General features: G+C 38.0%; 1 protein-coding gene across 1 annotated transcript in view; it reads left to right on the top strand.

The window, feature by feature from the left end:
- FAF1 (Fas associated factor 1) overlaps positions 1–26,531 on the top strand; it is a 493,406-nt gene that overhangs the window by 186,305 nt on the left and 280,570 nt on the right. The gene's annotated exons all lie outside the window — the stretch shown is intronic.

Here is a 26,531-nt window from a genome sequence, read left to right as displayed (position 1 = left end):
ATCTCAGAGCTTAAAAAAAATACCAGAATTATTAAGTATATTGATATCAGACTTTATAGCTGAAGCTCCTTCATTTTTAATACTATGATTAATGAGAAATCAGAAATAAGACATTTCCATCACTTCTTCTCCCTGCCAGCTAAATAAATGGTGTAGTACTGTTCTCTCAAAGGAGACTCATAGTGTATGCCTGCCATTTTCAGACAAACTTTACCAAAATTCTGTAGAGAAACTGTTGAATTCATGTTTGATTCAGATTATTTGATCCATGTTTGTTGCAGAACTAGAAATTGTATTAATTTCTATTTTAATACGGTTTTGCCTTATATTTAAATTTTAGATGTTTCTGAAATTTTGCCTTTGTTCCTTTTTGGGGAGATCCTTTCCTAATTTTATTTAATTTTATTAATTGAGGTACCAGTCTGTGGCCTGTTAGGAACTGAGATGCACAGCAGGAGGTGAGCGGCGGGCAAGCGAGCAAAGCTTCATCTGTATTTATAGCCACTCCCCATCGCTTGCATTACCTCCTGAGCTCCACCTCCTGTGAGATCACCAGTGGCATTAGATTCTCATAGGAGCACAGACCATACTGTGAACGGCGCATGCGAGGGATCTAGGTTGCGCACTCCTTATGAGAATCTAATGCCTGATGATCTGAGGTGGAGCTGAGGCAGTGATGCTAGCACTGGGGAGCAGCTGCAAATACAGATTGTCATTAGAAGAGAGGTTTGACTGCCCAGAGACCGTAATAAATCAGTTGCTTGCAGACTCATATCAAAACCCTGTCAGTGAGTGGCAAGTGACAATTAAGCAAGGCTTTATAGTGGCAAGTGAGTTGATGTACTTCAGTTGTTAGCTGCATCCGGTGGCAGGCTTTAAGTCAGAATCCGGCACTTATTTTAGTCCATGAGTGGCCTGCCCATTATTTTATTTACCACTTCTATCCGCGCCTCTTTCCCACTCTGCGCACTTGTCTCAAAGTTTTGGTAAGCCCACAAGCTAACCCTAGCCAAAATGAGTAAAAAACAAACGTCGCTGGAGAGCTTCTTTGAAAAGGGGGAAAGACCCAATGATGAGACAGCAGAAGAGTCTAAGGCTGCCAACAAAAAGAAAGCTGCATTTAAAAGAAAATACCAAGAGTCCTACTTCAATTACAGGTTCATTGCAACAGGTGATTGACATTCTCCAACCCCGCTTTGTATAATATGTGGCAACCGGTTATCCAGTGCAGCTGTGAAGCCTTCAAAACTGCTTTGCCACATGGAGACCAAGCACCCTACATTAAAGACAAGCCTTTGGAGTTTTTCAAAAGAAAAAAATGTGAACACAAGAATAGAAGTAATTATTGAAGGCCACCACTTCATCGAATGTGTCTGCACTGAGAGCATCATTCTTAGTGGCTAACCGCATTGCTAAAGCTAAGAAGCCTTTTACTATTGGTGAAGAGTTGATCCTGCCTGCTGCTAAGGACATTTGGTGTGAACTTTTAAGAGAGGCTGCAGTTCAGAAGGTGGCACGTGTTCCTCTTTCAGCTAGCACCATAACTAGATGAATTGATGAAATAGCAGAGGATATTGAGGCATAATTGTTAGAGGATTAATGAGTCACCGTGGTACGCAACCCTGGTTGACGAATCTACCGATGTTGACAACAAGGCAACAGTGCTTGTTTTTGTGCGATATATTTTTCAGGAGGATGTGCATGAGGGTATGTTATGTGCACTTTTGTTGCCAGCCAACACTACAGCGGCAGAACTATTCAAGTCTTTGAATTATTACATATCAAGAAAACTGAATGGGTCATTTTGTGTTGGTATATGCATGGACGGAGCAGCTGCCATGACTGGACGGCTTTCTGGTTTCTCAACTCGAGTCAAAGAGGTCGTTTCTCAAATGTAAGTCTACGCACTGTATCATCCGTAGAGAAATGCAGGCTAGCTGAAAAATGTCACCTGAACTTAAGAGCGTTTTGCAGGATGTGATTAAAATTATCAGTCATATTTAAAGTGCATGCCCTTAACTCACATCTGTTCACGCAGCTCTGTGAGGAGGAGGATGCAGAGCACACACGTCTTCTCTTATACACAGAAGTGAGATGGCTTTCTAAAGGTAGATCACTGGCCAGAGTTTTTGAGTTATGAGAACCACTCCAGAGATTTCTTTTAGAAAAATGGTCACCACTGGCAGCACATTTCAGTGTCACAGAATGGGTCGCAAAACTTGCTTACTTGTGTGACATATTCAACCTGCTCAACGAACTCAATCTGTCACTTCAGGGAAGAACGACAACTGTGTTCAAGTCGGCAGAAAAAGAGGCTGCATTCAAAGCCAAACTTGAATTATGGGGGCGACAAGTGAACACTGGGATTTTTGACATGTTTCAAACATTGGCAGAGATTTTGAAAGAGACCGAGCCAGGGCCTTCTTTCTCCCAGCTGGTGCGTGATCACCTATCTCAGCTTTCAAAAGAGTTTGAGCATTACTTCCCAACCACAGAAGACTGAACTGGGAAGGAATGGATCTGTGACCCATTTGTGAATAAGCCAGGTGAATCGACTTTGTCCGTCCTAGAAGAGGATCAACTGGTTGAGATCACAAATGACGGTAGCCTTAAAAGTATGTTTGAGACAACTTCAAATCTCCATATGTTCTGGATGAAAGCTAAGGCGGAATATCCTGAGATTGCCACAAAAAGCACTGAAAAGGCTGCTTCCATTTCCAACACCCTATCTTTGTGAAGCAGGGTTTTCTGCAGTGACAGCAGCCAAAACGAGATTATGGAGTAGACTGGACATAAGCAACACACGTCAGGTGTCACTGTCTCCCGTCACCCCTAGATGGGACCATCTAGTTGCAGGAAAACAAGCTCAGGGCTCCCACTGATTCTGCATTATGGTGAGTTGTATAATTATTTCATTATATATTACAATGTAATAATAATAGAAATAAAGTGCACAATAAATGTAATGTGCTTGAATCATCCTGAAACCATCCCCCCACCCCGTCTGTGGAAAAACTGTCTTCCACGAAACCAGTCCCTAGTGCCAAAAAGGTTGGGGACCGCTGCATTACAGAGAAAAGCAAGTCTGTTAAAAGAGTAATCATTCCCAAACATGAATCAGATTGTTATTCCCTTACTTAAAACCATTTAGAAACTTTCTATTGTTTTGGGGATAAAATTCAAATCTTTTAACATGACCTGTAAGTACTGCTCGACCAGACCCTGCTGCATTTCTAGTTTTCATCCATTATCACTCTCCTTCTTACTCACCATGCCTGAGTTGTAACGGACCTCTTTCAGTTCCTTGAATAGGTTATTATTAGCTCAGGGCCTTTGTACTTGTTTCTTTTTTTGCCTGGATTCCTCCCCTAGTCTAGTCCCTTCTCCCTGTGCCCATCCCCATGCCCCCAAATATTCTCCTATACATTCCTTTTTATTTTAAAAATGAGATATATACAGTATAGTTTTATTAACTATGGGTACATTGTTGTACAGTGGATCTCTAGAACTGTTTCATCTTGAGTAAGTGAAACTCTATATCCACTGAACAGCAACTTCCCATTTTCCCCTCCTGCAAGCCCCCTGGCAGTCATCATTCTGCTTTCTGCGTCTATGAGTTTGACTACTTTAAATACCTTATATAAGTGGAATCATGCAACATTTGTCTTTCTGGCTTATTTCGCTTCATATGATAAGTGAAAGGCTCATCCATGTTGTAGCATATTACAGAATTTCCTTCCTTTTAAAAAGCTGAATAATATTCCATTGTATGTATACACCACGTTTTCTTTATCCGTTCATCTGTTGATGGGCATTTAGGTTGTTTCCACCTCTTGGCTATTGTGAATAATGCTACAGTGAACATGGGATTGCAAGTATCTCTTGAGACACTGCTTTCAATTCTTATTTTTGGTGTGTGTGTGTGTTGTTTTATTTTATTTTATTGCAATATAGTTGATTTACAATGTTGTGTAAGTTTCAGGTGTACAGCAAAGTGATTCAGTTATACATGTACATATATTCATGCTTTTTTAGATTCTTTTCTCATATAGGTTATCGCAGAATATTGATTCAATTATACATGTACATATATTCATGCTTTTTTAGATCCTTTTCTCATATAGGTTATCGCAGAATATTGATTCAATTATACATGTACATATATTCATGCTTTTTTAGATCCTTTTCTCATATAGGTTATCACAGAATATTGAATAGAATTCCCTGTGCTATACAGTAGGTCCTTGTTGGTTATCTATCTTATATGTAGTAGTGTATGTGTGTGTTCATCCCAGGCTTCTGATTTATCCCTCCCAACCCCCTATGTTTCCCTTTTGGTAACCATAAGTTTGTTTTCGCTATCTGTAAGTCCATTTCTGTTTTGTAAATAAGTTCATTTGTTTCTTTTCTTTCTTTTTTTTAAATTAGATTCCACATATGAATGATATCATATGATATTTGTCTTTCTTTCTCTGACTTACTTCACTTAGTATAATAATCCCTAGGTCCAACCATGTTGCTGCAAATGGCATTATTTCATTCTTTTTTATGGCTGAGTAATATTCCCTTGTATATAGGTACCACCACAGCTTTACCCATTCCTCCGTCGATGGACATTTAGGTCAGTTCTTTTGGATTAATACCCAGAAGTGAGATTGCTGGATCATATGTTAGCTCTATTTTTAATTTTTGAGGAGCTTCCATACTCTTTATCATAGTAGCTGCACATTTTACATTTTCAGCAATAATGCACAAGGGTTCCAATTTTTTCACATCCTTACCAACACTTGTTATTTTCTGTTGTTTTTGTTTTTATAATGGCCATCTTAACATGTATGAGTTGATATCTCGTGGTTTTGGTTTGCATTTCATGATGACTGGTGATACTGAGCATCTTTTCATATACCTTTTGGTCATTTATATGTCTTTTTTGGAGAAATGTCTGATCAAGTCCTTTGCCCATTTTAAAATTGGGTTATTTAACTTTTTGCTATTGAATTGTGAATTTATTTATTTATTTTTTTTAAATTTATTTGTTTTGAATATGACCCCTTAACAGATATGTGGTTTGCAAATATTTCCTCCCATTCTGTAGGTTGCCTTTTTACTCTGTTGATTGTTTCTTTTGCTGCACAAAAGCTTTTTAGTTTAATGTAGTCCCACTAGTCTATTTTTACATTTGTTGTCTATGCTTCTGGTGTCATATCCAAGAAATCATTGCCAAGATAAATGTTATGGAGGTTTTTCTGTATGTTTTCTTCTAGTAGTTTTATACTTTGAGATCTGTAATTCATTTTGAGTTAATTTTTGGGTATGATGTAAGATAAAGGTCTAATTTCATTCTTTTGCATGTGGATATCCAGTTATGCCCGTACCATTTGTTAAAGGGACTGTCCTTTCTCCATCATGTAGACTTGGCACCCTTGTCAAAGATCATTTGACCTATATGTGTGGGTTTATTTCCGGGCTCTCTGTTCTGTTCCATTGGTCTATATTTCCATCTTTACACCAGTACCATACTGTTTTGATTACTTTGTAAAATGTTTTTAAGTAAGTGTGAGGCCTCGAGCTTCATTCTTTCTCAAGATTGTTTTAGCTATTCAGGGTCCTTTGTGGTTCCATATGAATTTTGGTATTGGTTTTTCTATTTCTACAAAAAATGCCATCGGGATTTGGTAGGGATCACATTGAATCTGTATGTCCCTTTGGGTAGTATGGACATTTTAAGAATATTAAGTCTCTCAATCCATGAACATGTGATGTCTTTCCATTTATCTGTTTCATCTTTTAATGTCTTTCAGCAGTGTTTTATAGTTTTCATTGAACAGGTCTTTTGCCTTCTTGGTTAAGTTTATTCCTATGTATTTTATTCTTCTGATGCTGTTATAAATGGGATTGTTTTCTTAGTTTCCCTTTGGGATTATTTGTTGTTACTATATAGAAACATAGCTATTTTGTATCCTGCAACTTTGCTGAATTCATTTATTAGTGCTAATATGGTTTGTGTATGTGTGTGTGTGTGTGTGTGTGTGTGTGTGTGTGTGTGTGTAATCTTCAGGGTTCTTTACATATAAGACATATTATCTACAAAGAGAGATAATGTTATTTCTTTTTTCCTGATTTGGATGCCTTTCATTTCTTTTTGTTGCCTAATTGCTCTGGCTAGGATTTCCAATACTATGCTGAAAAGAAGTGGCAAGAGTGGGCATCCTTGTATTGTTCATGATCTTTAGAGGAAAAGTTTTTCATTTTCACTATTGAGTAAGATGTTAGCTGTCATCTTTTCATATATGGCCTTTATTGTATTAAGGTAATTTCCTTTTGTTCCTAGTTCGTTGAGTGTTTTTGTCATGAAATGGTATTTTGTCAGATGTTTTTTCTGTATCTATTGAGATGACCATGTGATATTTTCCCCTTCATTCTGTTAATATGGTATATCACATTGATTGATTTTCATATGTTGAACCATGCTTGCATCCCATGGATAAATTCTACTTGGTATATGATCCTTTTAATGTGCTGTCAAATTCAGTTTTTAAGTGTTTTGCTGAGGATTTTTTCATCTATATTCATCAGGAATATTAGCCTGTTGGTTTTTGTTGTTGTTGTTCTTCTTCTTATACTGCTTTTTTCCTGGCTTTGGCAACAGGGTAATGTTGGCCTCGTAAAATGAGTATGGAAGTGTTTTACCTCTTCAAATTTGGGAAGATTTCGAGAAAGATTGATGTTAACTTTTCTTTAAATGTTTGGTAGAATTCTCCAATGAAGCCATCTGTTGCTGGTCTTTTTTTATTGGGAGGGTTTTGATTATTGATTCAGTCTCCTTACTTAGTTATAAGTGTGTTCAGATTTTCTTTTTCTTTATGATTCAGTCTTGGTAGATTATATGTTTCTAGGAATTTACCCATTTCTTCTAAGTTATCCCATTTGTTGGTATATAATTGTTTATAGTAGTCTCTGTGATTCTTTTTATCTTTGTGGCATCAGTTGTAATATCTCCTTTTTCATTTCTGATTTTATTTGAGTCTTATTTTTTCTTGGCTTAGGCTGAAAATTCATCAGTTTTGTTGATTGTTTCAAACATCAGCTCTTAGTTAGATTGATTTTGTCTGTTGTTTTCCTATTCTCTTTTCATTTATTTCTAGTCTTTATTGAAGACTAACTTCCTCACTTCTACTAAGTTTGGGCTTAGTTTGTTCCTCTTTTTCTTGTTACTTGAAGTGTAAAGGTAGGTTGTTTATTTGAGATCTTTCTACTTTTTTAATGTAGGCCTCTAGTACTATAAACTTTCCTCTTAGTACTGCTTTCCCTGCATCCCATAAGTTTTGGTATTTTGTGTTTTATTTTCATTTGTCTCATGATATTTTCTAATTCTCTTACGATTTCTTCTTTGGCCCATTGGTTGTTCAAGCAAAAGTTGTTTAATTTCTATATATTTGTGAATTTTCCAGGATAGATGACATGTTAGGTTACAAACAACAGATTTAAGAAGATTGAAATCATACCAAGTATGTTTTCCAGCCACAATATACTGAAACTAAAAATCAATAGTACTTTTCCTTTACCCTTTTCTTCTTAAATTTATTATCTATCCTGGAGCATGTTCCATGTGTGCTTGAGAAGAATGTGTATTCTGGTGCTGTTGGGTGTTATGTTTTGTACATGTCTGTTAGTTCCATTTCGTCTACAGTGTTGTTCAAGTCCTTATTGATATTCTCTGTGGAAGTTTTATCCGGTATCGAAATCCCCTACTATTATTGTGTTGTATATTTCTCCCCTCTGTTCTTCCATTGTTTGCTTTATATATTGGGTTCTTTGTTTTGGGGTACATATATGCTTATAATTGGTACATCTTCCTGGTGAGTTGACTCTTTTGTCATTATATAATATCTTTCTCTCTTGTAGCTCTTTTTTCTGAGTTTTTAAAAAAATTGAATTATAGTTGATTTATAGTATTATGTTAATTTCAGGTGTACAGCATAGTGATTAAGTATTTTTGCAGATTATATTCCATTATAGGTTATTACAAGATATTAGGTATAATTCCCTGTGCTATATAGTATTATTTCAGATTTTTATCTGTTTTAAGAAAACTAGAAGGCAGTCCTATATTAAATAAATTTTAACTGCTATTGTATGGCATGTGACTGAGTAGATAACAGTGTCTCTTTCAAATTGACCTGATTCTTTTTGTTGCTGGAATATTTGGCATATAGTGAAAGTTCATGGATATTTTAATCACTTGAACCACTTTTTCATTGGTTCACTCAATTGGAGTGACATCCGCTGCTCATTTCAAAGATGGTGATCAAAATGCTGGCTTCTGGATTATACATCTTAATATTACACTTTAAGTCTATTGTAGTTTGGAGAATATGAACTATTTTAAAGCTTTGTTATAGAAATATATGATAGAATTTCTAGGGATCACATTTTGTAAACTCTTGGCCTTTTAATTCACTGTAAAAGCAGACTTGTGCCTAAGTATGGTAGACTAGAAGCATTTGTGTTATTCTGTTTGAAAACAAATACAATTTAAATAGTTACATATGTTTTGTAAATAAAATTTGATTCCAAATGAATTGTAAACCAAATATTATTATTGTATGATATGTATCTTTCTCCTGCTTCTCTAAACTCTTCCAATTTTTTATTCTGGATTATAGTTGTTCTCTTATTATAAATTATGTGCCAGTCACACATCACGTCATGCACCTTTTCTTTGTTCATTGTTGGTTTGTTGATATGCATCACTGTGGAAGGTATACTCAGGGATATTTGGGATTGTTAGAAGTTTTTTCTTCTTTCATTTCTTTCACTGCTTTTGATTAAGTTCTGTTAGTTTTATCACAGTATCATTTGAATTCCTCCTTTATTTGGATCCCCTCCATTACAGTTCAAGAATGAATTTCTTTCATAAGTTATTAAAATAATTCCTCCCTCTATTTCCATTCTTTCAGTTTCTTTCTTCCTCTAGTCTGTATTTTACATAGTTTCCCTATAGTGATCTTTCTAGAATATAAATTTCCTCATATCCTTCATTGGTTCCTTATTTTTTATATTCTGTTACTTATTAAGGAATTGTATGTATGTATATAAATATTAAAAGGCAGAGAGATGCTAAATAAGATAATGCCACTTCCCATGCTATTACCAGGGAGACTCAACATAGTATAAAAGTAAGCCTAGGGGCAGCCAAGAAGTTTATATCAGAGTGACACGTAGTAGTAATTGTATTGGTCTGTTAATGTTTTTAGTGTCCTGTTTATTACTGCAGTTTCATTTTATTACAAAATCTTTCTGGATTTTCTTATCTTAAATAAATTTAGAGAATTATTTTATTATTCATTTATTTATTTTTAAAATAAATTTATTTCTTTTATTTATTTATTTTTGGTTGCATTGGGTCTTCATTGCTGCGCGCTGGCTTTCTCTAGTTGTGGTGAGCGGGGGCTACTCTTTGTTGCCATGCACGGGCTTCTCTTTGCGGTGGCTTCTCTTATTGTGGAGCATGGGCTCTAGGGCGCGCGGGCTTCAGTAGATGTGGCGCATGGGCTCAGTAGTTGTGGCTCATGGTCTCTAGAGCACAGGCTCAGTAGCTGTGGCACACGGGCTTAGTTGTTCTGCGGCATGTGGGACCTTCCCGGACCAGGTATTGAACCCGTGTTCCCTGCATTAGCAGGTGGATTCTTAACCACTGCACCACCAGGCAAGCCCCTAGAGAATTATTTTGAAGCATAAGTTCTTCTATAAAATACTATCTAGTGTATGGGCTTCCCTGGTGGCGCAGTGGTTGAGAGTCTGCCTGCCGATGCAGGGGACGTGGGTTTGTGCCCTGGTCCGGGAAGATCCCACGTGCCGCGGAGGAGCTGGGCCCGTGAGCCATGGCCGCTGAGCCTGCACGTCCAGAGCCTGTGCTCCACAATGGAAGAGGCCACAACAGTGAGAGGCCCGCGTACCGCAAAAAAAAAATAAATAAATAAATAAATAAAATAAAATACTATCTAGTGTGAAGTAGTGTCATCGTTAGGGTAGGAATTATTGTGTATTATTATGTTTAAGATCTAGCAATGGATTTAACCTAACATACAGGTATTTGTTCAATAAAGTTTGTTGAATCAATGCTGTCAGCAAACCTACTTTTGCTGAGCCTGTTCAGCATAGCCTTAGTTCCGTTTCTAGCATGTAGCAGAAAAATAGGTCCGTTGTTAGTTAAACCATTTGCCTTTTTTTTTTCTTTCCTGCGGTACACGGGCCTCCCACTGCTGCGGCCTCTCCCGTTGTGGAGCACAGGCTCCGGACGCGCAGGCTCAGCGGCCATGGCTCATGGGCCCAGCTGCTCCGTGGCATGTGGGACCTTCCCAGACCGCGGCACGAACCCGTGTCCCCTGTATCGGCAGGCGGACTCCCAACCACTGCGCCACCAGGGAAGCCCCATTTGCCTTTTTCTGTTGTTTTTATTTTTATTTTTTTATACAGTAGGTTCTTATTAGTCATCCGTTTTATACACATCAGTGTATACATGTCAATCCCAATCTCCCAGTTAATCACACCACCTCCACCATCACCCCCACCACTTTCCCCCCTTGGTGTCCATACGTTTGTTCTCTACATCTATGTCTCTATTTCAGCCCTGCAAACTGGTTCATCTGTGCCACTTTTCTAGGTTCCACATATATGCATTAATACACGATATTTGTTTTTCTCTTTCTGACTTACTTCACTCTGTATGACAGTCTCTAGACCATCCACATCTCTACAAATGGCCCAATTTCATTCCTTTTTATGGCTGAGTAATATTCCATTGTATATATGTTGTTGTTTTTAATCTACTTTCTTAAAACTACTTTTATTATGTTGGATACCATTTTAGTTTAAAAGAATCAGATTGAGTATCAAAAGAGTGAAAACATTTAGCAAGTGCATTTTGACGCTGAAAAAATAATTTGGGGTATTTACAACCAGTTTTTGTCTTGAATATATAAACTTGGATTCTGGACTTGACTCTGCAACTCAGATAAAGTATGTAATTTTTAGCACAGGCCTTAACTCCTCTATGCCTTAGCCACCCTTTATGAATAATAAGCATTATGTAAGTGTTTTCTGTTTTTGGCTGTTAGTGCATGTTAAAGAAAAAAAGAGTAGCAATCTTATTTGTCTCACATAGATGGTGTTAGCATGAAATAACAACAGAACTGATCATAGCTTGTTCTTTGGGGAGAAAAGGTAGCAAATGTTGTGCATTAGTAGCATTATTCTTTGGTCCGTCTGCAAACTAATGTCTATTGTCACCATGCCAAAAATTATGTACTCCCCAAATTATTTATAAAATCATTTTTTCAAGTTTTGTTGAGATATAATTGACATAGAGCACTGTATAAGTTTAAGTGTGCAGTATAATGATTTGACTTACATACATCATATAAAGTCATTTTAAAATATAAATAAGCAGCATCTCAGACTGTGTGGTTTTACTGTGCATAGTTTATTTTTTATATGCATTAGCAATATTTTGTTTGATTTAGTTTCACATTTTTAAGTACTTCACTTTCAGTAAACATTTTTCAAATGGAGACGTATATAAGGAACAAAATGAGTACCTTCCCTTTCTCTGATTCTTATTAACTCCCTGCTATTGTCAGTTTGGTTTGTGATTTAAGGTTGCCATTTTATAAAATGTCTTTACTTTATTTAAAAGTAATGTTCACTCGATTACTTTTATTCCTTATGTCACTTTTGTTGTCTGCAAAGCAAGGCAGTGACTATCAGAAGCATAGACTTATGTTTTCTAACACCTTTAGTTTCTTCCATTCATCTTTCAGTCTCCTCTTCCTCTGATAATTCCCTATCATCTTCCTTTGAAAGATTATAAAATAGCTTTTTTCCTTTTTAAAGGAATAAACATACATAGTAATGGCTCGGACATACATACACAAGCATACCTTGGAGATACTGTGGGTTCGGTTCCAAGTCCACTGTGATAAAGTGACTATTACAGTAAAGCAAGTTACATGAATTTTTCGGTTTCCCGGTGTGTAAAAAAGTTGTTTACACTATACAACTTATTAAATGTGCAACTATATTAAATGTGCAGTGGCATTGTGTCTAAGAAAATAATGCAAATGCCTTAATTAAAAAATATTTTATTGCTAAAAAATGCTAACCATCATCTGAGCCTTCAACGAGTCAGAATCTTTTTGCTGGTTGAGGATCTTGCCTCAGTGTTGATGACTGCTTGACTGATAAGGAGGGTGGTGGTTGCTGAGGGCTGGGGTGCCTGCGGCAGTTTCTTAAAATAAGACAGTGGTTTGTCACATCAGTTGACTCTTCCTTTCACAAATGAGCTCTCTGTAGTGGGTGATGCTGTTTGATAGCATTTTACCCACAGTGAGCTTCTTTCAAAATTGGAGTCAAACCCTGCCACTGCTTTATCAACTAAGTTTATGTAATATTCTAAATCCTTTGTTGTCATTTCAGCAATCTTCACAGCATCTCTACTAGTAGCAGATTTTATCCCAAGAAACCACTCTCTTTGCTCATCCATTAGAAGCAACTCCTCATCTGTTCAAGTTTAATTGCGAGATCACAGCAATTCAGTCACATCTTCAGGCTCTACTTCTGATTCTAGTTCTCTTGCTATTTGCACCACATCGGCAGTTACTTCCTCCACTGAAGTCTTGAACTCCTCAAAGTCATCCATGAGGGTTGGAATCCACTTCAAACTTCTGTTAATGTTGGTATTTTGACCTCTTCCCATGAATCATGACTTTTCTTAATGGCATATAGAATAGTGAATCCTTTCCAGAAGGTTTCAATTTACTTTGCTCAGATCCATCAGAGGAATCACTGTCTATGGCAGCTATAGCCAAATGAAATGTATTTCTTAAGTAATAAGACTTGAAAGTTGAAATGACTCCTTGATCATGGGCTGTTAGCAGGCATTAAAACAACATGAATCTCTTTGTACATCTCCTTCAGAGCTCTTGGATGATCAGGTGCAGTGTCAGTGAGCAGTAGTAGTTTGGAAGGAGTCTTTCTTTTCTGAGCAGTAGGTTTCAACAGTGGGCTTAAAATATTCAGCAAATCATGTTGTTGTCAGATGTGCTGTCGTCCAGGCTTTGTTTTTCCATTTATAGAGCACAGGCAGAGTAGATTTACTGTAATTCTTAAGGGCCCTAGGATTTTCAGAATGGTAAATGAATATTGGCTTCAGCTTAAACTCACTAGCTGCATTAGCTGCATTAGCCTCTAACAAGAGAGTCAGCCTGTCCTTTGAAGCTTTGTAGTCAGGCATTGACTTCTCTCTAGCTATGAAAATCCTAAATGGCATCTTCTTCTAATATGAGGCTATTTTATCTATATGAGAATCTGTTGTATACTGTATTTACCTTCATTAATTATCTTAACTAGATCTTCTGGCTGACTTCCCATAGCTTCTACCTCAACACTTGCTGCTTCACCTTGCATTTTCTTGTCATGGAGACGGCTTCTTTCCTTAGCTGCATACTTCTGTAGCTTCCTCACTTCTCTCAGCCTTCATAGAATTGAGGTAGGACCTTGCTCTGAATTGGCTTTGGCATAAGGGAATGTTGTGGTTAGTTTGATCTCTGCAGAGCTCTAGAACTTACTACATGTCACCAACATGGCCACTGTCTTATCATTTGGGTACTCACTGGAGTAGCACTTTTAATTTTCTTCGAGAACTTTTCCTTTGCATTCACAACTTGGATAATGTTTGGTGCAAGAGGCCTAGCTTTTGGCCTATCTTGGCTTTTGACATGCTTTCCTCACTATGCTTAGTCATTTTCAGCTTTTGATTTTAAAGTGAGAGACCATGACTCTTCCTTTCACTTGAACACTTAGAGGCCATTGTAAGGTTATTAATTGTCCTAATTTCCATACTGTTGTGTCTCAGGGATTAGGGAGGCCCAAGGAAATGGAGAGACAGTGGAATGGCCAGATGGTGGAGCACAACAAGAAACACACAACAAGAAACACAACATCAAGTTTCTTGTCTTATATGGGCAATGTTCATGGTGCCCCCAAACAGTTGCAATAGTAACATCAAAGATCACTTGATCACGGATCACCATAACAGCTATAATAATAATGGAGATTGAAGTTTTGTGAGACTTACCAAAATGTGGCACAGAGGAATGAAATTAGGAAATGTTATTGGAAAAATGGCTCCAATAGACTTTCTGGTTGCCACAGATCTTCAATTTGTAAGAAATGCAGTATCTGCAAAGTGCAATAAAATGAGGTAGGCCTGTAATAGTAAATAACACTGTACTTTCCCAAAGTCACATATTTAGCAATTACTGCTGAAAATTAGGAAGTAAATTCCAAAAGACTTTTGTGCAATCAGAATAGGTCATTTTATTATAGATGTTTTTTGATTACTTTGGGCTTAATATTATGCTAAGTTCTTAGGCTCTGTGTAAATAAGACATTCGTTATCCCAGAAGACTCCATGGTCTATCTAGATAGAGGGAGCAAGAAGACATGGAAATAATGGACACTCATTCATTCATTCATTCATTCATTCACACACACACATACATATAATACACATTACCTCCCATACACCAGCCACTATGCTCACTCTCCTTAGTTCCGTACGACGCTTATCACAACACTGTGAGGCAGATGTTATCATCCGCCTTTCGAAGATGAATAAACAGAGGCTCAGAGAATTCCTGAACCACAAATTCAGTCTTAAATGTATCTAGAATTCATGATCTTTCCAATAAAATAATGTCTATTATGAAAATACATGCAGAATGCTATGAGAATATTGAAAAGGAAGCAATTCAATTTTAGTTGGTGACGTGGGAGTACGGGAAGGGAATAAATTCAGTTGTAAGATTGGTGAGGAAAGATTTCAGAGAGGGACCAGGCTATGAAATACGAGTTAAAGTATGTCATGTGGGCAAAGTGTGGGGAAGTTTATTCTAGGCAAGGAAAAACACAGAGGCAGGAATCATAATGGTGTGTCTGGAGGAATATGCAGGCATGAGCATAAAGTTGGGGTTGTGGTCTTCAGTTAGCTGAAAAGTCCACTTAAATAGAACTTCTCCTTTTCTATCAGTGACAGTTTCATGCTACAGTTCCCTCTCCTGAGCCTACCGCAGTCCCTGCCTCTGCTCTTTTATACTCATTGACTTACTTATTTTCACATTACCTTGACATAGCCAGAACGTGTATCCCCATATTATAGACATGAGAACTGACATAAGAGAATAAGTAAGTGAGTTCATTGGTTCATGGAGATTAATCGATATGGAGGGAGCTGTAAAAACTAGTCGAGCTGACCACGAAGTAAGCAGTCTTTTCCACATTTTTGTCTTAGGGTTATCTAGTGTGTGCTTAAATTCTTTTAGCAGTGGGATGCTCATTAATTTTAAGGCAATAATTCCATTGTTCAGTGACTCTGACAGAAATTTTATAAATAAAAACGCTGTACCTCAACCACATGCAAAACAGAGGTATCGTTAAATGTATTAATTTTTTAAATTTTTATTTATTTATTTTTAATCTTTATTGGAGTATAATTGCTTTACAATGGTGTGTTAGTTTCTGCTTTATAACAAAGTGAATCAGTTATACATATACATATGTTCCCATATCTCTTCCCTCTTGCGTCTCCCTCCCTCCCACTCTCCCTGTCCCACCCCTCCAGGCGGTCACAAAGCACCGAGCTGATCTCCCTGTGCTACGCGGCTGCTTCCCACTAGCAATCTGCCTTACGTTTGGTAGTGTATATATGTCCATGCGTCTCTCTCGCTTTGTCACAGCTTCCCCTTCCCCATATCCTCAAGTCCATTCTCTAGTAGGTCTGTGTCTTTATTCCTGTCTTACCCCTAGGTTCTTCATGACATTTTTTTTTCTTAAATTCCATATATATGGGTTAGCATACGGTATTTCTCTTTCTCTTTCTGACTTACTTCACTCTGTATGACAGAATCTAGGTCTATCCACCTCATTACAAATAGCTCAATTTCATTTCTTTTTATGGCTGAATAATATTCCATTGTATATATGTGCCACATCTTCTTTATCCATTCATCCGATGATGGACATTTAGGTTGTTTCCATCTCCTGGCTATTGTAAATAGAGCTGCAATGAACATTTTGGTACATGACTCTTTTTGAATTATGGTTTTCTCAGGGTATATGCCCAGTAGAGGGATTGCTGGGTCATACGGTAGTTCTCTTTGTAGTTTTTTAAGGAACCTCCATACTGTTCTCCAGAATGGCTGTACCAATTCACATTCCCACCAGCAGTGCAAGAGTGTTCCCTTTTCTCCACACCCTCTCCAGCATTTATTATTTGTAGGTTTTTTGATGATGGCCATTCTGATCGTTGTGAGGTGATATTCATTGTAGTTTTGATTTGCATTTCTCTAATGATTAATGATATTGAGCATTCTTTCATGTGTTTGTTGGCAGTCTGTATATCTTCTTTGGAGAAATGTCTATTTAGGTCTTCTGCCCATTTTTGGATTGGGTTGTTTGTTTTTGTGTTATTGAGCTGCATGAGCTGCTTATAAATTTTGGAGATTAATCCTTTGTCAGTTGCTTCGTTTGCAAATATTTTCTCCCATACTGAGGGTTGTCTTTTGGTCTTGTTTAAGTTTTCCTTTGCTGTGCAAAAGCTTTGAAGTTTCATTACGTCCCATTTGTTTATTTTTGTTTTTATTTCCATTTCTCTAGGAGGTGGGTCAAAAAGTATCTTGCTGTGATTAATGTCATAGAATGTTCTGCCTATGTTTTCCTCTAAGAGTTTGATAGTTTCTGGCCTTACATTTAGGTCTTTAATCGATTTTGAGCTTATTTTTGTGTATGGTATTGGGGAGTGATCTAATCTCATACTTTTATATGTACCTGTCCAGTTTTCCCAGCACCACTTATTGAAGAGGCTGTCCTTCCTCCACTGTACATTCCTGCCTCCTTTATCAAAGAAAAGGTGACCATATGTGCATGGGTTTATCTCTGGGCTTTCTATGCTGTTCCATTGATCTATCTTTCTGTTTTTGTGCCAGTACCATACTGTCTTGATTACTGTAGCTTTGTAGTATAGTCTGAATTCAGGGAGCCTGATTCCTCCAGCTCCGTTTTTCGTTCTTAAGATTGCTTTGGCTATTCGGAGTCTTTTGTGTTACCATACAAATTGTGAAAATTTTTGTTCTAGTTCTGTGAAAAATGCCAGTGGTAGTTTGATAGGGATTGCAGTGAATCTGTAGATTGCTTTGGGTAGTAGAGTCATTTTCACAATGTTGATTCTTCCAATCCAAGAACATGGTATATCTCTCCATCTATTTGTATCATCTTTAATTTCTTTCATCAGTGTCTTATAATTTTCTGCATACAGGTATTTTGTCTCCTTAGGTAGGTTTATTCCTAGATATTTTATTCTTTTTGTTGCAATGGTAAATGGGAGTGTTTTCTTGATTTCTCTTTCAGATTTTTCATCATTAATGTATAGGAATGCAAGAGATTTCTGTGCATTAATTTTGTATCCTACTTTACCAAATTCATTGATTAGCTCTAGTAGTTTTCTGGTAGCATCTTTAAGATTCTCTATGTATAGTATCATGTCATCTGCAAACAGTGACAGCTTTACTTCTTCTTTTCCGATTTGGATTCCTTTTATTTCCTTCTCTTCTCTGATTGCCGTGGCTAAAACTTCCAAAACTATGTTGAATAAGAGTGGTGAGAGTGGGCAACCTTGTCTTTTTCCTGATATTTGTGGAAATGCTTTCAGTTTTTCACCATTGAGGACGATGTTGGCTGTGGGTTTGTCATATATGGCCTTTATTATGTTGAGGAGATTTCCCTCTGTGCCTACTTTCTGGAGGGTTTTTATCATAAATGGGTGTTGAATTTTGTCGAAAGCTTTCTCTGCATTTATTGAGATGATCATATGGTTTTTCTCCTTCAATTTGTTAATATGGTTTATCACATTTATTGATTTGCATATATTGAAGAATCCTTGCATTCCTGGAATAAACCCCACTTGTTCATGGTGTATGATCCTTTTAATGTGCTGTTGGATTCTGTTCGCTAGTATTTTGTTGAGGATTTTTGCATCTATGTTCATCAGTGATATTGGCCTGTAGTTTTCTTTCTTTGTGACATCCTTGTCTGGTTTTGGTATCAAGGTGATGGTGGCCTCGTAGAATGAATTTGGGAGTTTCATCCCTCTGCTATATTTTGGAAGAGTTTGAGAAGGAAAGGTGTTAGCTCTTTTGTAAATGTTTGATAGAATTGGCCTGTGAAGCCATCTGGTCCTGGGCTTTTGTTTGTTGTAAGATTTTTAATCACAATTTAAACTTCAGTGCTATTGATTGGTCTGTTTATATTTTCTATTTCTTCCTGATTCAGTCTTGGCAGCTTGTGCATTTCTAAGAATTTGTCCATTTCTTCCAGGTTGTCCATTTCATTGGCATAGAGTTGCTTGTAGTAATCTCTCATGATCTTTTGTATTTCTGCAGTGTCAGTTGTTACTTCTCCTTTTTCATTTCTAATTCTGTTGATTTGAGTCTTCTCCCTTTTTTCCTTGATGAGTCTGGCTAATGGTTTATCAATTTTGTTTATCTTCTCAAAGAACCAGCTTTTAGTTTTATTGATCCTTACTATCGTTTCCTTCATTTCTTTTTCATTTATTTCTGATCTGATTTTTATGATTTCTTTCCTTCTGCTAACTTTGCGGTTTTTTTGTTCTTCTTTCTCTAATTGCTTTAGGTGCAAGGTTAGGTTGTTTATTCGAGATGTTTCCTCTTTCTTAAGGTAGGATTGTATTGCTATAAACTTCCGTCTTAGAACTGCTTTTGCTGCATCCCATAGGTTTTGGGTAGTCGTGTCTCCATTGTCATTTGTTTCTAGGTATTTTTTGATTTCCTCTCTGATTTCGTAGGTGATCACTTCGTTATTAAGTAGTGTATTGTATAGCCTCCATGTGTTTGTATTTTTTACAGATCTTTTCCTGTAATTGATATCTAGTCTCATACCGTTGTGGTAGGAAAAGATATTTGATACAATTTCAATTTTCTTAAATTTACCAAGGCTTCATTCGTGACCCTAGGTATGATCTATCCTGGAGAATGTTCCATGAGCACTTGAGAAAAATGTGTATTCTGTTGTTTTGGGATGGAATGTCCTATAAATATCAATTAAGTAAATCTTGTTTAATGTATCACATAAAGCTTGTGTTTCCTTATTTATTTTCCTTTTGGATGATCTGTCCATTGGTGAAAGTGGGTTGTTAAAGTCCCCTGCTATGAATGTGTTACTGTCGGTTTCCCCTTTATGGCTGTTAGTATTTGCCTTATGTATTGAGGTGCTCCTATATTGGGTGCATAAATATTTACAATTGTTATATCTTCTTCTGGGATCAGTCCCTTGATCATTATGTAGTGTCCTTCTTTGTCTCTTCTAATAGTCTTTATTTTAAAGTCTATTTTGTCTGATATGAGAATTGCTACTCCAGCTTTCTTTTGGTTTCCATTTGCATGGAATATCTTTTTCCGTCCCCTCACTTTCAGTTTGTCTGTGTCTCTAGGTCTGAAGTGGGCCTCTTGTAGACAGCATATATATGGGTCTTGTTTTTGTATCCGTTCAGCCAGTCTGTGTCTTTCAGTGGGAGCATTTAATCCATTTACATTTAAGGTAATTATCGATATTTATGTTTCTATTTCCATTTTCTTAATTGTTTTGGGTTTGTTATTTGTAGGTCTTTTCCTTCTCATGTGTTTCTTGCCTAGAGAAGTTTCTTTAGCAGTTGTTGTAAAGCTGGTTTGGTGGTGCTGAACTCTCTCAGCTTTTGCTTGTCTGTAAAGGCTTTAATTTCTCCATCAAATCTGAATGATGTCCTTGCTGGGTAGAGAATCTTGGTTGTAGGTTTTTCTCCTTCATCACTTTAAATATGCCCTGCCAGGCCCTTCTGGCTTGCAGAGTTTCTGCTGAAAGATCAGCTGTTAACCTTATGGGGATTCCCTTGTGTGTTATTTGTTGTTTTTCCCTTGCTGCTTTTAATATGTTTTCTTTGTATTTATTTTTATTTTTTTTACGGTACGCGGGCCTCTCACTGTTGTGGCCTCTCCCACTGCGGAGCACAAGCTCCGGACGTGCAGGCTCAGCGACCATGGCTCACGGGTCCAGCCGCTCCGCGGCATGTGGTATCTTCCTGGACCGGGGCACGTACCCGTGTCCCCTGCATCGGCAGGCGGACTCTCAACCACTGTGCCACCAGGGAAGCCCTGTATTTAACTTTTGACAGTTTGATTAATATGTGTCTTGGCCTGTTTCTCCTTGGATTTATTCTGTATGTGACTCTCTGTGCTTTCTGGACTTGATTAACTATGTCCTTTCCCATATTAGGGATGTTTTCAACTATAATCTCTTCAAATATTTTCTCAGTCGCTTTCTTTTTCTCTTCTTCTTCTGGGACCCTTATAATTCGAATATTGGTGCGTTTAATGTTGTTCCAGAGGTCTCTGAGACTGTCCTCAGTTCTTTTCATTCTTTTTTCTTTATTCTGCTCTGCAGTAGTTATTTCCACTGTTTTATCTTCCAGGTCACTTATCTGTTCCTCTGCCTCAATTATTCTGCTATTGATCCCATCTAGAGTATTTTTTAATTTCATTTATTGTGTTGTTCATCGTTGCTTGTTTCATCTTTAGTTCTTCTAGGTCCTTGTTAAATGTTTCTTGCATTTTCTCTATTCTGTTTCCAGGATTTTGGATCATCTTTACTATCATTATTCTGAATTCTTTTTCAGGTAGACTGCCTATTTCCTCCTCATTTGTTAGTTCTGGTGGGTTTTTATCTTGCTCCTTCACCTGCTGTGTGTTTTTCTGTCTTCTCATTTTGCTTATCTCACTGTGTTTGGGGTCTCCTTTTTGCAGGCTGCAGGTTCGTAGTTCCCGTTGGTTTTGGTGCCTGTCCCCAGTGGCTAAAGTTGGTTCAGTGGGTTGTGTAGGCTTCCTGATGGAGGGGACTAGTGCTTGTGTTCTGGTGGATGAGGTTGGATCTTGTCTTTCTGGTGGGCAGGCCCACATCTGGTGGTGTGTTTTGGGGTGTCTGTGTACTTATTATGATTTTTGGCAGCCTCTCTGCTAATGGGTGGGGTTGTGTTCCTGTCTTGCTAGTTGTTGGCATAGGGTGTCCAGCACTGTAGCTTGCTGGTCATTGAGTAAAGCTGGGTGTTGGTGTTGAGATGGAGATCTCTGGGAGATTTTCGCCGTTTGATATTACATGGAGCTGGGAGGTCTCTTGTGGACCAGTGTCCTGAAGTTGGCTCTCCCACGTCAGAGGCACAGCACGGACTCCTGGCCGCAGCACGAAGAGCCTTTCATCCACAGAGCTCAGAATAAAAGGGAGAAAAAGTAGAAAGAATGGAAGAAAGGAAGAAAGGAAGGAAGGAAGGAAGAAAGAAAATAAAAAAAAATAAAATAAAGTAAGATAAAGTAAAATAAAGTTATTATAATAAAAAATAATTTTTAAGAAAAATTTTTTTAGAAAAGTAAAAGCAAACAAACAAACAAAACAAAAAAACCGGCGGATAGAACCCTAGGACAAATGGTGAAAGCAAAGCTATACAGACAAAATCTCACACAGAAGCATACACATACACACTCACAAAAAGAGGAAAAGGGGAAAAAATAATAAATCTTGCTCTCAAAGTCCACCTCCTCAAGTTGGGATGATTCGTTGTCTATTCAGGTATTCCAGGGATGCAGGGTACATCAAGTTGATTGTGGAGCTTTAATCCGCTGCTTCTGAGGCTGCAGGGAGAGGTTTCCCTTTCTCTTCTTTGTTCGCACAGCTCCCGGGGCTCACTTGATTTTGGCCCCGCCTCTGCGTATAGGTCGCTGGAGGGCATCTGTTTTTTGCTCAGACAGGACGGGGTTAAAGGAGCAGCTGATTCGGTAGCTCTGGCTCACTCAGGCCAGGGGGAGGTAGGGGCATGGTCCGGGGTGAGCCTGCAGCGGCACAGGCTGGCAGGACGTTGCACCAGCCTGAGGCACGCTGTGCGTTCTCCTACAGAAGTTGTCCCTGGATCCCGGGACCCTGGCAGTGGCGCGCTGCACAGGCTTCCTGGAAGCGGGGTGTGGATAGTGACCTGTGCTCGCACACAGGCTTCTTGGTGGCGGCAGCACCAGCCTTAGCGTCTCACGCCCGTCTCTGTGGTCCGCGCTGGTAGCCGCGGCTCGCGCCCGTCTCTGGAGCTCCTTTGAGCAGTGTTTTTAATCCCCTCTCCTCACGCACCAGGAAACAAAGGGAAGAAAAATTCTCTTGCCTCTTTGGCAAGTCCAGAGTTTTCCCTGGACTCCCTCCCGGCTAGCCGTGGTGCACTAACCCCCTGCAGGCTCTATTCATGCCGCCAACCCCAGTCCTCTCCCCGCGCTCCGACCGAAGCCCGAGCCTCAGCTCCCGCCGGCCCCGCAGGTGAGCAGACAAGCCTCTCAGGCTGGTGAGTGCCGTTCGGCACCGATCCACTGTGCGGGAATCTCTCCGCGTTGCCGTCAGCACCCCTGTTGCTGTGCTCTCCTCCGCGGCTCCGAAGCTTACCCCCTCCGCCACCCGTAGTCTCCACCCGCGAAGGGGCTTCCTAGTGTGTGGAAACCTTTCCTCCTTCACAGCTGCCTCCCAGTGGTGCATGTCCCGTCCCTATTCTTTTGTCTCTGTTTATTTTTTCTTTTGCCCTACCCAGGTACGTGGGGAGTTTCTTGCCTTTTGGGAGGTCTGAGGTCTTCTGCCAGCGTTCAGTGGGTGTTCTGTAGGAGTTGTTCCACGTGTAGATGTATATCTGATGTATTTTCTGAGAGTTGAGAAGTGCTTCCAGACACCAGAACTCCAGGCTAAGATCAGAGGAACAGGACAGATTGCTTACATTTCCCCTGAAATGGCTGCTAGTGTTGGAGGGTCTCCTGCAGAGGCCAGGAGTGGCTTTGTTTCACCGTGGGGACAAGGACACTGGCAGCAGAAGTTCTGGGACGTACTCCTTGACGTGAGCCCTCCCAGAGTCTTTCATTAGCCCCACTGAAGAGCCCATGTTGGCAGTGTTCTTTATTTTCGTTGTGGTGGTGGTTTTACAGGAGTATACATTTGTCAGATACCATCTCATCAAACTGCCTCTTGGATAAGTTCAAGTGCATTACCGTAGCACATATACCCTTTCTTATCTGGTCTTATCCTACCTTTCTAGCCCTACTCCTTTCCTTCCCTTGTAAGTACCTAGTTCTGATTTCATTGTATGCCTACTATGTGCCAGGTGCTCTTCTAGTCATTTAAGGATAGGCTTGACATTAAAATGTTTGTTAAGCTCTTACGGTAAGCAGCTTCAGGGGTTAAAAAAATACAGTCCCCAAAGGACAAATTAAGCAGTTGGGTAGTATGACAGAAAGCCACCACCTTTAGACAGAAGTGATTATTAAGGTAAACTAGTATGAAGCAGTAGTTCTGTGGCAAAGCTGTGGATTATGGAGAGTCCACAGCAACATCTAGCTGGTACCAACATGCTTGATAGCTAAGCCGTTTCTTCTATTCCTCCATCCCTCTCATCTTCAGATTCTATCATTTATTAAACTCCATAGGAGTGTTTCTAATTTTATATGCATAAAAATCACCTTGGGAAGGGAATGGGGGATTGATTAAATGTATAAGTCCTGGGCCAAATACTGTAGATTTAGATTCTAATTCTATAATGGGGTAGAGCCCACAAATCTGCATTTTTGAAAACAAATAGTACAGGTGATTCTGATGAAATTGAAGAACTATGTCTTAAGAAACATTGCTAAAGAGTCTTTTTCACAGATTACTGTCTTGTGCATCACCTTTTCCATTTTCAACATAAGCAGTTTATACTTTCCTTCACTTTTTCTTATCTTGCTGTTTTAATACCCTCTGCTAATAGGTTTCCTCTTTTCTGTTTCCCATTCAATTCTTCGCTCTACTGCTAGATTTTCTTGCTTAAAATGAATGAATAACAAGTTCCTCAATATACATGGTTGCAATCTGGCACTTAGAAGAAAGACTTTCAACAGGTATTAGTTGCTTTGTTCACTCTTTCTTTCTTGAGTCCTAGGATAGAAATTGCCTTCCTCTGTTTTTGAATAATTCATTTCCAACCGCATTCCTGCTCCATTGTTTGTTGTAGAAAATTTATGAAATGGACAAAAGTGTGGAAAAAGTAAAAATTACCAGTAATTCTACTTTTAACTACAGTTAGCATTTTGCTGCATTTACTTCCAGTTTCATTCTATGTCTGTTGTATAAATCTATGTTTTACAAAATTGAGAGAGGTTATATTTGATGCTTTAGAAACTGCTTTTTTTTACTTGTAGTATTATATCATCATTTTCCATATTTTAAAATACTCTTGAAGCACACAGCTTTTAAAGCCTGTACTATGATTTATCGTAGCATTTTCCTTTTGCTGGTTATTCTGAGCTCCCCTCCATTCCTGATCTCTCACTATAACATACTGCAGTGAAGTTTGTTGAACCTCAGTGATTATTTTTCTACATAGAGATGCCTAGAGGTGCAATTCTGCGTGAGAGGGGATGCACATTTTAAAAGTTTTAGATATATTCTACCAAATTACTCTTTAGAGAAGTCTTATTTTAAATTGCCATCAACAGTATACTAATTTATAGTCTTGCCAGTAGTTTGTGATATTAAAAAAACAAAACCAACAAAGACCTCAAGAGATCGGAGTATAAAACTCTTAGAAGAAAATATAAGGGAAAGCTTCATGGCATTGGGTTTGGCAGCGATTTATTGTATATGATACCAAAATACAGGAACAAAAGAAAAAGTAAGTGAATCAGATCTCATCAGAATTCAGAAGTTGTGCATCACAGATGCTATCCATAGAATGAAAAAGCAACCTACAGAATGGTAGAAGATGTTTTTGAACCATATATCTGATAAGGGACTAATATCCAGAATATATAAAGAACTCATACAATTCAACAGCAACAAAAAACAACCCAAATAAAATTGTTCCCACTACAAAAAAGAAATGATAATAATGTGATATGATAGAGGTGTTAGCTAATGCTACAGTGGTAATCATATTTCAATGTATAAATGTATCAAATCAACCCATGTATACATTAAACTTACACAATGGTTATATGTCCATGATATCTTAATAAAAAAATTTTTTTAAATGGGCAAAGGACTTGAATAGTTGTTTCTCCAGAGAAGATATACAGGTGACCAGTAAACACGTGGAAAGATGCTGAACAACATGAATCACCAGCAAAATGCAAATCAAAACCACAATGAGATACCACTTCATACCCCTTAGAATGACTGTTCTAAAAAACAACCAAACAAACAAAAAGTAACAAGTGTTGGCAAGGATATGAAGAAATTCGAACCCTTGTGCATTGCTGGTAGGAATGTAAAATGGTGCAGCTGCTGGAGAAAGAGTATGGCAGTTCTTTAAAAAAATTAAACATAGAATTACCATATGATCCATCAATTTCACTTTTGAGTATATACCCCAAATAAATGAAAGTAGGAACTTTTACAGAAAAACAGAACAAAAAGTAGAAGCAACCCAAGTGACCATCGACTGCTGAATGGATAAGCAAAATGTGGTATGTACATACAGTAGAATATTGTTCAGCTTTAAAAAGGAATGGAATTCTGCTATATACTACAACATGGATGAATGTTGAAGACACTGTGCTAAATGTTTCATAAGCCAGATGCAACAAGGACAAATATGTGTTATACCACTTACAAGAGATACCTATAATAGTCAGATTCCAGCAAGTAGATAGTGGTTACCAGGGGCTGGGGGGAGGTGGGAATGGGGAGTTATTTAATGGATACAGAGTTGCACTGTGGGCTGATGAAAAGTTTTGTAGATGGATAGTGATGGTGGTTGCACAATGTGGAATGTATTTAATGTCACTGAACTGTACACTTTAAAGTGGCACATTTTTATGGTATGTATCTTTTATTACAATAAAAAGGAAAAGAAAAAAAAGCTTTGTCAGTTTAGAAATAAATGGTATCTTATGTTTTCAGTTTAGTTTTCTTTTACTACTCAGTTAATACACTAGGTTTATTGGCTCTTTTGTATGTAAGTTTATATGTTTCTATTGTGACTTTCTTTTAAATTTTTTTAAAATTTATAAGAATTTTTTATATATTAATGAGATTATCCTTTCATCCATTACTTGTTTAGCAAATATTTTCCCCATTTATATTTTCATTTTATTGTGCTTTTCAATATACAGAAGTTTTTTTTATTTTTACAGTATTGGACTTTTCCTTCACAGTTTTTCTTTGTTTGTGCTTAGGAAACCCTTCCCATTCAGACATATTACTCACTTTCTGTATTTTCCAAAGTGCTTAACTTAGTGCCGTACACATATTGGGTAGAATGTGAACGTGAGGTTTTAGAACTGGAAGAGCCATTAGAGGACATTTAGTCTAAATGCTTTATTTTACAGGTATGTAAACTTAAAACTCAGGGAGGCTGCCCTGCCATGGTAGTTAGTAGC

The sequence above is a fragment of the Pseudorca crassidens genome, chromosome 2, assembly GCF_039906515.1.
Source record: "Pseudorca crassidens isolate mPseCra1 chromosome 2, mPseCra1.hap1, whole genome shotgun sequence".
Lineage (NCBI taxonomy): Eukaryota > Metazoa > Chordata > Mammalia > Artiodactyla > Delphinidae > Pseudorca > Pseudorca crassidens.
The sequence above is the reverse complement of the archived record's forward strand: the minus strand, read 5'-3'. Positions and strand labels throughout refer to the sequence as shown.